Consider the following 14501-nt stretch of genomic DNA (forward strand, 5'->3'; position numbering starts at 1 on the left):
AGGCTAATGGGGTAGTAGGTCCTTGGGTCCGTGGTGGCTCCCTCTTTGTGGAGTGGGATAACCGTCGCTGTGAGCCATTCAGTGGGCACAAAGCCTGAGGTGAGGCTATGATTGAACATGGTACTTAGCTGGGTTGCCAGTTCGTTCTGTAGTTCGTGTAGAACGCAGCCTGAGGTGTTGTCAGGTCCCATGGATGCTGTGTTCTTGGCTTTGGAGAGTGTGGTTTTTACCTATGCAGCAGTGATTACAGGAACTTTACATTCTTCCGCTACAGAGATGGGCCCTTTAGGGGGTGAGGGGGGGGGTAAAGTTAGCACTAAACCTATCTGCCAGGATGTTGGCAATGTCAGTTGGTTCTGTATATTTAGTGCCATTGTGCTGTAACTCAGAGCAGATCTGAGTGTTGCCATTGAAATTCTTGATATAGCTATAGAATGCTTTGTGGTTGTCTTTAGAATCAGTGTCGATTTTGTTTTCATAACTAGCTTTGGAGGATTTTATAAGGGATCTCAGCTTCTTACTGTGGCTGACCAGGGAGTTCCAAATTTATGTTGTGCTGAAGTCGCAGTTAAATATAACTTTTTTTTCCAGGCTGAAAGGTTTGTATTGTTGAGACAACATATCAGGGAATGGAGCCACCCCCACAAAAAAAAATATGTACATAGTTCTGTCATTCTTTGGGTACATCAGCTTTATTCATTTAATTGCAGACTAGCTGTGTAGTGATGCTTGTATCTATCTCTGAAGTGGATGAGTTACTGATAGGTAGTGGATACCTCCTGCTAAGATTCTACCTGCATTAGTCATTATGCAAATATTATTCACCCCAAACTCCTCTCACACTGACAGAAAGTAGCTGTTGGACACTTTTAGCATTCAGTTTATAGCAAGCCTTCCATTTGCTAGAGTCTATTTCTGAACTGTTGTCAGTGGCATCATAAGTGGAAAGCCAGACTACAATAGTGAACTGTTACTCTCTGAAAGTTAAGTCTCCTTTTTATTGACAGATCCAACCTCAGTCACTCTGGAGGAGCCCAGGAATGCTGGCCTACCCTGTAGGAATAATGCACAGGCATCAGCATTGCAGTGAACCAAGTGGTCACTTTCGCCCCTGAGCTCCTAAAAGACCAATAGGCTTTGTTCAAATACCTAGGATAACTGTAGTAAGGATACTAGGGGTGGGGAGAGTCACTGGATACCAGGGATAATGCATCAGTATGAGGATCGGAGGGTGGGGGGAAACACTAGCCTTCAGGGATACATATAACTAAAGTGCCTCACTGCATAGACATTATTATGTAGATTGGAAGGTGGGGGGAGGCACTAGCCAACACACATATAAATAAAATGCCATAATGGCACCAGCATTGGTATGGCATGTGAGAGATGAGGGAATCACTAGGCACTATGGATCCAAACAATTAAAGTGCTATAATAGCAATGGATCCGGCACCAGTATGGGGACTGGGGTGGGAGAAACACTAGCCACCAGGGAAACATATAACTAAAGTTCCTCCATGACACAGAATCACTTAAGGGAGGATAGACAGGTCAGGGGGACAGGTTTTGTGTGTGTGTGTGTGTGTATGTGTCTGTCTTTGTGTCTTAGTGTTTAAAAGTATACTTATGTCTGTGGGAGAATGACTGTAGGGGGAATGCCAGTGCCTGCACAAGCAGCAGTTTACTATCACAACATGCAGATCATTTCACGACATGCAGATCAGCAAAGATCTGCATGTTGTGGTAGTAACTTTGATTCAGAGACATGCAAATTAGTTAATAATGAAGTCTTACCTCATCATGGCTAACATGTCTGTAAATCTCAAATTAACTCACCATGGGAGCATTGGCTTTCTATCATGAGCCATACAACTCACGATAGGCTTTTTCATGAATCCACATGTATATCTTTGCAAGTGTATTTCTTAGTGGTTATGTGTTGAGCTCAAGTTGTATGGATTTATGCCAACTTCAGAATGATACCTCACCCATCATGCTTCCCTACTGCCTTGCAGAGACATTGACATAACTATGATTAACAACATAGTTTTCATATATGAAACATAAACTACCATTATATCGCTGCAAATGTGCTAGATAGACAGCATAAATTTGACCAGGTTTGTTCAGACTGATGCCAACTTCAGTGTGATGTATTGCTAACAGTATCACCATGCTGCCTTGCAGAGATATTAACAGTAAATATGAAAAATATCATCATTTTCATATGTGAAACAACCATAAACAAAGCAAAGAAAGTATTGTGTCTCAGCAGGTAAGCTGTATAAAGGTCATGTATTAGAATGAATGTGTCCAGACTGTCATACTTCAAACTTATACTGCACATATCAGGCTGCCTTACAGAAACACATGCACAAATATGAAATCTCTCTCTCTCTGTCTGTCTCTCCACTGCCCCCCACCCCCACCCTTACCAGTTCCTTGGACTCCATGGTATGCTCTCACATCTCACATGTCCTAACTCCCCTCCCAATCCTGGATTCCCCACACTATTGAATAACTTTTTTTCTGTTGTTTCACATTGTCTTATGTTCTCGGAGGGAAGGGTCATCCTTTTAGTGCACTCTAATTGGGCAAGACTGTGATGTAATGGTGGAATAAATAATGACTTATGCTCAGGGGTTTGGGAATTAAGCCATAGGGGTTATAGATACTTTGGAGTACATTTTAGAGCCTTTTCTCAAATGTTTGATCCACTTCTAGTCTAAAACACGACTAAGGAACAAAATTCAATCTTATTTTCTGTCAAGGAAGAAACTAGTTGTGTCCAAGACTTAACGTTCAAAGCTGACAAAATACTATTCCACAAAAATCTGAGAAGACAATTACTTGTGAAGATGTGTTATCCATATGCTGGAACAGTACCTGTGTCCCTACCCCAGTGAGTTTAAAAATGCTAAAGAGCTGCTGTATAGATGACATCGGTTACCCTCTTGGCTTAATTCTTTTGGTAAGGCTATAGCTTTTCAACTGTTTACTTGTACTGATGCCCATGAATTCACATGTCAGATTCAGGGACCAAGCGGTACCAGTTTTTCTGATTCCTTTTATTTTATTTTTATTATATATATATTTATTTTGTCTTCAGGACTGAAGCAGCACCCATCATTTTCTTCATGTGCCTTGCTCCAACAGATGTTCCAAAAGTAAGCTTTGCCTTTCCATCTACAGCTACAGATACTATCCCTGGTATCAGTTTTTGCTGATGGGACTGACATTGGCTAAGGTTTTGTTTATCCTATAGATATTGGTAGATGGTCTTACATTTCTTATTGTAGCCCCAGTTGTAGGTTCTGTATATATTCATTGCTCAAATCCTTTGGAAAATACAAACAAGCAGTAGTTCCATTCCAGACTTTTCTCTGATACTAAAATTTATAAGCCGTCCTTAAAGGCTAGTTGGTGCATCTGTGCTGGTTAAGTAGAGTTCTCCCTCTCTTCCTGCTTAATGTTTCTTATCTGTTATTGGCATCAATGCCCGGGGAACATTATTTGTGCTATGAAATCTAGGCATTTAGGTAAGTAAGCAGCTACTTTTTATACCAAAAATGTCATGCAGTTAGCCAGACAGAAAATTTAATTTCCCTTTTCTGCATTGTTTCAGATAAGTCAGGAAGCCAGCCTGCCCCCTAAAAAGCATGTTTGCTTGATCGCGGTAATGTAGAATTGTTGAAGACACTCTTCCTATCTAGTAGAAAACCCTTTTTATGATGAGATTCTTCAGTACAGGTGGATGTCTCACAATGACCAGATACTTCATACCAGTTTCCAGTGTACCATTTTATTGATGTTCATCATGTTTCACTGTTGCAGTCATTACACTTGGGTTATCCTGCCGGCAGGCTACCCACAGTCGGCCTGAATTCCAAAGTCCTGGTCCGGCGTCGGTTGCTGTCGCCTCTTCCCTGACGTCAGTGCGCCAGGGGTATATAAGATGCAGCCGACGCCATTTTCTTCAGTCTTTCTTGCCACGCGGTGCCCGAAGCAAAAGCAGTTTGCAAGTGCCGGTCGGCCGACTCCTGAGATTTTTGAATTCGAATTTCAGATCCGAAGTCTTCATTAAAGCTAAGTGCCCCATTGGGGAAACTTTTTTATTGCTCCAGACCGATGTCAGAAAAAGTAAACAATTGTATTTCTTGTGGGAAGCAAATACCTCATAAGGATTTTCACTCTTACTGTATTCCTTGCCTAGGCCCTGACCACGACGTTGCTTGTTGTCAGTTTTGTGCTAGATTTAACCAACGCACTATTAAGCGTCGGTACGATTTTTCCTTTCATTACTTTGGCCGCAGATTCAATTATACAATGCCGGCAGAACAGCCGACGACCGGAGTCTATAAAAAACACAAGGATAAAGACAAGGGCAAGCATCCGAGGTCCAAAACCGATGATGAGACTTCCTCTAAGTTAGTCGTCGGTTCGCCGGTTCTCAGTGAGGCGCTTTCGCAGCCCCTGACACCCACTACCTCAGAGCCACAGGCCGCTTCCGACTCCTACGTGGAGCCAACTGGGCCTCTGGAAACTCAAGGTATTGAATCCTCTGAAACTATTCCCACAGATGGGTCCGGAGCCGCTGTGCAGGCATCGGCTTCTGAAGGTGTTTTCAGACCGACACAGTTATATGTAAAGCCATCTTCAGCTTCAAAGCAAAAGACTAAAGCAGCTCTAAAGACAAAGAAACAAGTACAGCATTCTCCAGGACAGACTTCCATGCCTAAAAAACAGATGCTCAAAATGGCCGAAGACCTTATTACTTTGATCAGGGATTCCCATCCCCCTCCTGATAAGAGGCCTAGGCAAGAGACAGAATATGAATCTTCAGATCAGGTTTCCATTTCCTCTGATTCCTCCTCTGATCAGGAATACTCTCTTCCTCCAGATGAGGATTCTGATGCTGAAGAATCTATTCCTTCAGCTTCTCCTCCTGAGGATTACTCTTTTGGGGAAACCCTGCATACTGTGGGGGAGCACTTTCATTGGGAGAGCCAGGATTATTCAGAATCCAAGAAAAGGCTCAGAGATTTTCTTTTACTTCCTCAGCACAGGCCCTTTGCTATTCCTCCTGTTCTGGACATTGTAGATGATGTTTTCTCAGAGTCCGGCCTATCTCCAGACTCTATACCCCCTGCACCCGTTAAGCCAGACAGGTACTACAGGGTTCCAGACTCTCATAAATTTCTATATAAAAACCCTGCTGCTGACCCAGAAACTATATCTCAGGGTCCCAAAGGGGTCAAGGCTTCAACTGCAAAAAACCCTGTTCCCTCTGATAGGGATTCTAGAGCACTGGACAAATGGGGGGAAAAAGTTTACACTTCTGCTACCTTGGCTGTAAGGGCTTTAAATTGCTTAAATGTCAGCAATACTTAATGTCACTGTTAAAACAGAAAAAGTTGACAAATACTGAATGTGCTGAAAACAAGGAAATGCAGGATTTATTGCATGCAGCTGAACAGTGGGAAACCATACTTTGCAATGTGGTTTTGATTCTTTGGAGGCCTCTTGTAGGGCCGCTGTAACAGGTTCTGTGATTAGAAGGCATGCTTGGTTAAAGGAACAGTATCTGCCTGATCATGTTAAAGCAAAATTATTAGATGCTCCATTACAGCATGATACTTTGTTTGGTGTTAAGGCAGAAGAGGTGTTGAAGAAAATGGAGGATAAAGCGAAATCTATGCAGACAGTTAAAGATTTCTTACAGGTACAGCCACCCAGATTTAGCAGGAACTGGCCTTCAAAAAATTGGTCCTTTCCAGTGTCAGGCCGCAAAGAGGCAGATACAGGTGCCCTAGAGGCAGATCCCAGCCCCAAGGCTTATACAGGCCTAAACAATGAGGTGCTTCTACCTCCAAAAGCTGAGAAGACAAATCTCAACCTTATAGGAAACAGTCCCAATGACTTTCCTCTACCAGTACCAAGCACTTATCTTTTGGACGCTCCCTTAGGGGGAAAACTAGCACTTTTTTCACAAAACTGGCACATGATCACCCAGGATAAATGGGTCTTGAATATAGTGTCTCAGGGTTACAGGTTCCACTTTCACACCCTGCCAAAGGCAAAAGGCATGCCAGACCTGCCACACAATCAATGGGCAGAGGCACAAAAGCAGGTTTCATCCCTCATGCACATGAGGGCCATTCAGCAAGTACCACTACAGGAGCAGGGACAAGGATTTTACTCACGTCTTTTCTTGGTACCCAGAAAGGACAAAGCCTGGAGACCAATACTGGGCCTGTCTATTCTAAACACTTTTCTGGATGTTCCAAAGTTCAAAATGTTGACTCTGCAGCAGCTTCTGCCCATGCTAGGCAAGAAGGCTTGGCTTGTAACCTTGGACTTAAAAGAGGCATACCTGCACGTTCCAATCAGACAATCGTGCAGAAGATTTCTGAGATTCATAGCTGGCTCAGTGCACTACCAATTCTCTGCACTGCCCTTTGGCTTATCTACTGCGCCCCGGGTCTTCACAAAATGCCTGGCACCAGTAATTGCTTTTTGCAGACAAAGAGGAATTCAAATATATCCCTACTTGGATGACTGCCTTATTCAAGCAGAGAACAAGGACATTCTACTAAAGCATCTGGCGTTTGTAAAATGATTGATAATTTGCCTAGGGTACACAGTAAACAAAAAGAAATCAAAACTAGTGCCCTCTCAAGAGATAATATTCCTGGGTGCAAGCTTAAATACAGCTGCCCAGATGGCCTATCACACCAGACAAAAAAAGGCAACTGACTTCTTACTTCGAAATGTTGGCAACAAGAACCCAGTTATCTGCAAGAAAAATTCTTTAGGCTTTGGGCTTCATGGCATCCTGCATTAGGTTAATTCCATATGCAAGACTACATATGAAGAAACTTCAATGGTATCTAAACAGTGTTTGGACTCAGCATTGCCACAGCCTGGAAAAACTTATTACCCTCATTCCCTGCCTGCAACAGGAGTTTCGATGGTGGGCACAGACCTTTCACCACAACAAGGGACAGCCTTTCACTTTACCCACTGCCAGGCAGACAATAACAACAGATGCATCAGATTATGCCTGGGGGGCCCACATGGCAGGAAAATGTATTCAGGGCACATGGCCCTCAAACCAAATGCATCTTCATATCAATCTAAAAGAAATGCTGGCTGTCCAGAATGCCCTGACAGCTTTCAAGGATCTACTTCATCCAGGACAACTGCTGATAAAGACGGACAATACTACAGTCATGTGGTACATAAACAAGCAGGGAGGCACGCATTCCTACCCCCTCTGCAGACAAGCCATGATTTTGTGGAACACAGCATTGACTTAAGTACACCTGCAAGCACAATTCCTGCCAGGAAAGACAAATACTCTGGCAGACAAACTAAGCAGAAACCTCATGGATCCTCACGAGTGGAAACTAGATCCACAAATCTTCAGCATAATAACAAGGAAATGGGGATGCTCAGACATAGATCTGTTTGCCTCCCCTCACAACTGCCAACTACAGAGATTTTGTACAAGGACTTATCACAAGCTAGCATGGAAAGTGGATGCTCTATCATTCAGCTGTAAAAACCTTACAGTATATACCTTTCCTCCACTGCCTGGACATTACCTCGAATTCCTCATTTACTGACCCAACAAAGCAATCAGATACTGCACAGCCAACTCAGAACCCTAAATCTGGCTGCATGGCAGATAATGTAACCATTCAGGACACACCTCTCTCCAAAGCAGTTATGGATGTTATTCTGGAGGCCAGGAGGCCCAGCACCAGAAAATCATATGCAGAAAAATGGAAGAGATTCTGTGCTTGGAACCAGGCACAAGGAATTGACATGCTTGTACCAAATATTCCTCAGATTTTACAATACCTGAGATGTTGGACAAAGGCCTATCCTTTTCATCGATTAAGATCCATGCCTCTGCCATTTCAGCTCATTACAATACGGAACCACCTATTTTTTCACATCCATTACTAAGGCAGTACCTCAAAGGCGCCAAAAACATAAGACCCTCAAGAAGAGCACCAATACCTGCATGGGACCTCAACTTTGTCTTGGAAAAGCTCGCACTGTCTCCTTTTGAGCCAGCCAATACAGCCGAAATAAAATTCTTATCATGGAAAACAGCTCTGCTCCTAGCAATGACTTCAGCAAGAAGAGTCTCAGAGTTACAGGCGTTAATGGCTGTGGAACCTTTTATCATTTCCCATCCGGACAGGGTTTCTCTAAGGACAAACCCAACATTTATGCCTAAGGTAGTATCCAGTGTGGCTCTCAATCAAACCATTCATTTGCCTACATTTTATCCAAATCCCCAGAATAAAGGGGAGAGTTCTGCATTCTTTGGACATACACAGACAGCTACGCTTCTACTTGGACAAAACTAAAGCTTTCAGAAAGACTGAGCAAGTTTTAGTGGCATATGCTGCGGGATCACAAGGAAAGGCTATCTCAAAGCAGACTATTTCAAAATGGATAGGACACTGCATTAGTTTCTGCTATTCACAACATGGCAAATCAGTGCCTAAGGGCATTAAGCCACCTCAGCAGCCTTCCTCAGAGGAGTACCAACCAAGGATATTTTGGAGACTGCTACTTGGACTTCAGTGCACACTTTTAAAAAGCACTACCACTTACCTCTTTACTCTAAATTCAGAGCAGGCTTTGCCACTGCAGTTCTGCAGGGCCTCATAGCCACTCCTAATTCTGTTTAGACCCAGCCACCCAACCTCAGCTTTGGGATTCAACCCAAGTGTAATGACTGCAACAGTGAAACACGATGAACATAGTACAGTTGTGTACCTACCATAAATGTAGATGTTCAAGTGTATTCACTGTTGCAGTCCTGGTTACCCACCCATCATCCTCCTTTCCTTGCTGGGACTTATCTGTACTTCTCTATTCTGTACAACCTATGTAGTGGATTTGCTTGTAGATGAAGGTAATGTTTATTTTAGTGCATGCTTTTTATAAGCAATGTTTTTTAGCCTACCCTTTTGGGGGCACCTGACATCTGGGGCAAGAAAAACTGAAGAAAATGGCGTCGGCTGCATCTTATATACCCCTGGCGCACTGACGTCAGGGAAGAGGCGACAGCAACCGACGCCGGACCATGACTTTGGAATTCAGGCCGACTGCGGGTAGCCTGCCAGCAGGATAACCCAAGTGTAATGACTGCAACAGTGAATACACCCGAACATCTACATTTATGGTAGGTACACAACTGTACTTTGTCCTGAGTAAGTCTCAGGTTGTTACTCCACCCCCTTTAACTGAATATTTCTAGGACATTATCAGTGCAGTATAAGCATATAATGACACTATTGCCCTTTCTTAATGAAAGTTTTTTTTTTGTCCCCCTGGATATTGATCTGTCCATATCTGAGCAAGTCAAAGCAGATTAAATATAGAACTAGTCATATCTCCTCAGAAGCAAAAACAGCCACTACTACAAAGTAAGAACTTGAAATGTTGGAGTATATTTTTTTTCAGAAAATGTCACAAAGACTATAACACATCCTTTTTAGATTATCTATAGCTGATGACTGTTTGTTGTTATACTTGGGAAACATTTAAACATGACTATGATGAATGTGTCATTAATAATGTTGGGCGATTAATTTACAGTTGTGTGATTTCAGACTTTCAGCTCTGATTTAAACAGTGCACATTAATCTTTTTATTTACTTGCACATAACAGTTTGCTGAGTAGACTAATTTCTTTTTAATATTTTTTACTGAAAAAATCCTGCTTTACTAACAAAGCACACTTGTAAATCCAGAAAATAATAATATTTGCAGTAACAAATTCTGAATAGAGAGACTGTCAGCCAGGAAATAGAAACATGCCTATGATGCAGTGCTATTTTCTCAAATCATTGTTTACAGCTGAATTGTCTCTAGTATTCATTTTTTGGCACATACTTCAAAGTCTGATTAATATGCATGGAAAGGCAATGCATTTTCAAAATAACATTAGGAAATTTTGACTTTAGGGGATATCAGTGTTTGATATTAAATTATCTTTTGTTCTTTGGATTGTAATCAACCTCCCTTTGATCATAACACACAATGTCAGTCTCTTGCAGATTCAAGATATACTCAAATGTGGAATTTTAGCTTACTTTTAGTGACAATCAGTAACAATTTTTTCTTGGCATTCAATATACAAGTCAGTATAGGAGCATCTTTACATTAAATCATATTACTGTGAAGTATTTTCAATTTTACTGCATGTTTAATTAATGGTATTTAACCAGACACATGAACATTTGGCACATGAGGTGCATAATGTCAAGTACTATCAGTGCTTAATATCAGTTTTGAACAAGTAATGCACAAGACTGTCATAACAGGAAAACATTGACTGTCTTATGATACGAGCATACTATGGATATATACAATTTCAATATCAGATTTTATCCATTTGGCATTCAAGACTGCATTTATTTACTGTTGGCCCCAAGTACTCCTGGCCTCTCTGTTTCCCATTTATTCACTATGTGGTACATCAGGTAACGAGCACCTTTCAGCACTCGTTTCTGTAGCAGTTACAGGTTTTACAGGCTCAGGTTGCTAGCCCAAGGCCCAACCTTCCTCAGATGGTGCACCACACGCACAACTAGGGCCAATTTAGAGGGTCCAGTCTACCTACTGCATGTCTTTGGAATGTGGAAGAAAAATGGAGCACCTGGAGAAAACCCACGTGAATCAAGGTAAGGCATGCAGACTCCACACAGAAGACACTCCAGCCAAGAATCAAAATGGAGAACCTCTTGCTGTGAGGCAACAACACTAACCACTACACCACTGTGACACCCACTCCTGGCCAGTGATATATAAATAATGTATATGCATTTTTATTAGTGGCATATTACAAAATCAGAATTCATACACTAAGACTTCGTTAACAAACCAAATGACATCTAGAATGTAGACTAAATCAGAGTCCTTTTTCATTTTTTATATGCACTCATACTGTTTGACCATATTTATGTTTATATTGACAAATATTCTTTTACTGAAGCATAATGTTCAATACTGATTATATAAATACCTCAACTCTCTATTGCTGTTTAGCTCAACAGTCTGTCATTTGATATGTTATCAGATCTCAGAGAAAGAAACTCACAAAAAGTTACAAGATATAAATGGTGGTGTCATCATTAATATTCAACACACCAGTAAGTAGTACAAACCAAGAGAGTAATAATGAATCATCAGAATAGCTTTCCTTTTTCTTTTCAAATACTAAATTTGTTGTTTATGAAGGTCCTGAGTGAAACACATACTGTATATTTAAATAGAGCAAATACTTTTTACCTTAGTTATGTAGTACATATATGTATGTACACTGTGTTAATATTTGTAGCTTAGTTAGCACATATAAGTAAAATAAATTACTGATATCACTTTACATTGTAGATGCATTACAAAATTTCAGGATGCCGTTTTACAACTCAGGACTTAACCTTTAAATATAGAAAATGCTCTGTCATGTCAGGTACTTGCTAAGAAGTTACATTTGCCATACACAGGTTTGGACATTTATTTAAAGGCAGTCTATTAACAACTCACATATGTGTTTTATATTACCCCATTTTTAGCTGCTAGAACTTTTTTTATAGTAGGACTTTACAGTGAGCATTTGAGCATTAAACTTACTACTGTTCACAGGACAAAGTACAGGTTACTAGTTATAAATTAGTTTCATGCACAGTACCTTGCTTTTCTTTGTTAGACATGGGTGTATATGTCCCTTCTGCATGCTATCTTTATTGCTTGTTTGGCTAGCAGTTATAAAAATGAGCAGCACATTTTATGTTTTGGTAGCTTTGCTATACAATAATTTATAATCATTTTCATCACTGTCAGACCCTTAATTTTTTAATTGTGTGATGAAAGAAATGCTTTGCTGCGTACTACTACAAAAGATTGATTTTATATTATATAAACAGATCTGATGTTGTCATTTTCATTTGTTCCTCAATGTATGGGACGTATGGATTCAGATCCAGCCCTCGGATGTGACTTGGCCATCTTTCTTATAGATTCTAGGATCTGACAGTCAAGCTCCTCCCCTTACCCACAATGCCCCTGACTACTGCAGTACCCTAGATCTCATCTTGCGCTCTTCAGGTTCGAATGAGATTGTGATCTATTGAACTAGGGGTTTTAGTGAGTGTGAATTAAAACTTATTTTATTCTTTTCCCATATTTAGTTTTAACTTTTAACTCTTGTTAATATCTGCTTTGCTCATTATACCAGTTCTTTTGATATTCTTTATCAATTATTGCTGGTAGTTTTTTCCCATTCTCTTCTTTTTCTCCCTTCTCAGATATACCATTGTTGGTATTTCTATTTTTCTTCATCTCTAAAAAATATATATATATATATATATATATATATATATATATATATATATATATATATATTACAGATTCATTTAATGCTTATTAGTTTTTTGTGTGACATTAGTCCTTAGACCTAGCTAACTTTGCTTGTTGTTATTTCTAAGTTGTTCCAGTATGGCCAACAAGCCGACTGGATTCAAAAAGTGCACTTTGTGTGGGTATAAGATCCCCAACTCTATTGCCTACAGGGAGTTCATTTATTGTTTGAGGCCAGCACATCTGGACACTTCTTGTCTTATATGTGCAGCTTTTTTTGTTAGAGGTCTTAGTGAGAGGCATAGTAAGTTCATTTTGAAAGCTTTCCTGGTAGCCTCAGCATCTTCTTTTACTTGTTCTCCGTCAGGGGCTCAAACTGCCTCTCAAAAGTCTAAGGAGCCCAGGGAGCATTGTAAATACTCTCCTGCCCATTCTTCTCATGCCACAACTCCTTCAGAGCCACCTGAAAAAGTGGCTAAGTCCATGGAAATAAAAGATTCTGATCCTACACCACTGTCAGTCTCATCTCCTCAGCTTCAAGCTCCAAGGTTCTCTTCTGAGCTGATATCACAAAGATTCAAGTCTCCATTTTTTTCAAGAGACACCAAAAAAATTATCAAGACCACCTTCCACCTCATCATTCGTTAGGTCATCTCAAAGTGTCTCTGAAGCAGAGGTGGAGAGGATGATGGAAAAGTTCCCCAGGACAAAGATCCAAATGGGAGTCTTACCATCTCCAGCTCCCATCGGATCTGAGAGCCTAAAGCCTTCTTTTCAACCTGTTGTCACTCTTTCTCCAATCCGATCTTCCATCTCAGAGTCATCCGATATGAGGATCCCTAGAGCCGAGCCATTGGATCCAAAGTTGCTTGTTTCTTCCACTCTGATGACATTGTGATCTGATTGACTCCTACCCCCTCAGAGCTGGATCTTTCTCAGAGCTGAAGCTTCAGAGTTGGATCCAAGGGGAAGATCTCAACTCTGAAGTTTTTGGAGCCATCAGTTCCACTGTGCACTTCAGTGCTTGACATCTTGGCTGTGACTCCTCTTTCAGAGTGGAGGTTCAGGGAAGGCCCGGGATTGTCTGCTTCAAGACCCTCCACTCCGAGTAGTTTTTCCTTGGTCTCACCAGGTCCTTCAGTCTTCGAAGTGGTGGAGAGGGTTTTCTGTCACCAAAAGTTTCCTCAACTCTTACATCATCAGATCCATCCCTTGATCCCCATATGGATCCTGTGCCTGAGTCTGCTCATCCTACCTCTCAGGGACAGCCAGCCTGAATGAGTTTCCATACAATTTCCAATGAGGAGCTCCCCACCTCTTCTGATACCTTACAAGAGTATCCTGTTGAGGAGGTCCCTCAAAAGAAGACATGCAAGAAGAAGAGGCACTTAGATTCCCCACAGGAATCTGTTATGTAAGACACTGATTTTGATGAAAGGGAATGGTCCCCAGATCTCCACCTGAGGATGTCTCTTTTGGAGACATTCTAGAAATCCTTCACCAGAAAGTTGTTTGGTCTAAACAACCCCCTTCCCAGGAGGAGTCGGTGTTTTTGGAAGCCTTTGGGTCTGGACCTTTGACATCTTGGGTTGTCCCCCATGGATGAGCTTATAAACTTTGTCTCCCACAGGGCATGGAAGGAACCGAACTTTGTGGAAACAATTTCCAAGCACCCTGATAAAATTTTGAGTGCCCCAGCTGAAAGACAGTACTGGATTAAAGAGGTTCCTGTAGATGCCATGGTTGTTGTGGCAGCTGCCAAAAAGCTGGCTGAACAGAGCTCCTCTGTACAACCTCCCAACAGAGAGTCTGTGGTTTTGGACAGTTTGGAAAGTGATTGTGTGCATCAGCGACATTTGTCCTACATTTACTGAACTAACTGGCACATTTTACCAGATTACAGAGGGACTTGATAGAACTCTCTAATTCTGACCCAGGGACCATGTTTGTAGAGGAACAGAAGTCTTTTTCCTCATGGCTGACCACCCTACAATCCATTACAATTGCATCCATGAGATTAATCTCACATAGAGCTGAAAGTACCTCAAGGGTGACTAGTTGAGGCATAGCCATAAGGAGACATGCCTGGGTGAGATTGTGAGATTTTGAAGAAT

The sequence above is a fragment of the Protopterus annectens genome, chromosome 11.part0, assembly GCF_019279795.1.
Source record: "Protopterus annectens isolate FY-2018-M chromosome 11.part0, PAN1.0, whole genome shotgun sequence".
NCBI lineage: Eukaryota > Metazoa > Chordata > Ceratodontiformes > Protopteridae > Protopterus > Protopterus annectens.